The sequence below is a fragment of the Acyrthosiphon pisum genome, chromosome X, assembly GCF_005508785.2.
Source record: "Acyrthosiphon pisum isolate AL4f chromosome X, pea_aphid_22Mar2018_4r6ur, whole genome shotgun sequence".
Lineage (NCBI taxonomy): Eukaryota > Metazoa > Arthropoda > Insecta > Hemiptera > Aphididae > Acyrthosiphon > Acyrthosiphon pisum.
Genome location: NC_042493.1, coordinates 18,034,015 through 18,035,733, shown reverse-complemented (window position 1 = coordinate 18,035,733; position 1,719 = coordinate 18,034,015).

Here is a 1,719-nt window from a genome sequence, read left to right as displayed (position 1 = left end):
ATCAAATTTTAATTTGAAAAATTATTTTGTAGTTAAAAATGTATAAAATGTTCAATTTTTGTATCTAAGAATTGAAAATTTAAAACAAGATTCCACGTAAGTAATTAATTCTGTTACCAAAAAATCTAAAAAATACATTTACACAGTTTATTTTTATAGTCATTTTAAATACAAATTTGGACGAAATTACATATTAAAAACCTAGGATAACTATTTTAGTTATTTTGTTATGATTGTATATTATTCGTGGGTACTTGAAACTTCTAAAGTATACTATTATATATCTATGATAGTACCACGGTTTTTTGTTGATGTATATCGCGTTATAAGTACCTAATAGATATTATGATATGATTAATTTGGAATTTATTATATGTACCTATTATAGATCAATTTTTTTAAAATACTATAGACTACCTATAATATAATATTATGTCTTATACCTAGACTGACATACCGTCTCCGCTCAGAATCGTTTTTCTTATACAATGATATTATATCATTGAATTCAAATTTAATACCATCCATTATACAGTGACCCACTTGTAACCTACTGTACAGCAGAGCGACATCCACTTACCCACCTTTTTGTTGATAGATATCAATTTTCTATGTTCTGTTATTGATTTTTAATATTCTAATATTTATTATCAAACTAGTCTTTTTTTCTGTTTTAGATGTATTTATTCAACTGTAGTTTTGTTGATTAAATATGTTTTATCAAATTAAGCTCTTTTATCTGAATTAACTAACAAGCTACAGTCTCGAGGACTGTTATAGTCAATAGTTCTTACTATTGACAAGTCTCCACCACCATTGAGCTACGTACCTCATAGGACCATATTATACAGTTTTAAGTTATTTAACATCAAAAAAATATAAAATATACTGATTTAAATAAATCAAACAAAAGCTTGTAAACAAAAGGGCAAGTATATATTATAAGCATAACGATGAATAGTATAAGTTATAGATTATATTTTTAAATATTTTGTTAATTATTACGTACTTACAATTATCTTATACTTACATATGCAGTTTTCTTCGTTAATATTTATGACGTTAATATTGAAACATTAATCGTTAATATTTTTTGTTTAATTAATATTTATATCACTAAGGTAAAAGTTGTGTTTTAAGTCTTTTAAGATATTATCAATATTTCTTAGTATTTTAATTTATAACACCTGTAGAGGGAATTTACTTTTTCCATGGGAAATCTTTTGGTACATATTATTAAATTAGTGGTACAAATTGGTACAAATTATGGTACAATTAATGGTGCAGAAAATGTAGGAAAACTGATTTGGTGAGATTTCGGGTGCCGAGGAAACGTTTTCCTGGCACCTGTTGGGGAAAATTGGTTTTTAATACGGTATGGTATTATTAATACGGTTCCCGGTTAAGTTGAATTATTATTATTTTTTTAAAGAATTGGAAACTGGCAAATTAAATTAAATTTTTATGTGCGTTTGATGTTCATACTTTTATAACATTTGATATTTACTCGATTTCTCGTGTAACGATTTTCTTATTTTTTTGTAATTAAAAACCGAACGACTGTAGATACTTTAAAATTTCACTGAGTGTTTATATTCTCATTCTCTATACACCATCAAATTTTTAAAATATTATGATTTATTTTGAACTGTTAAGGAACATTTTCTATTTCCAATTTTATTAGCTTTTTTTTTCTTAACTGAGTATGTCCATATAACT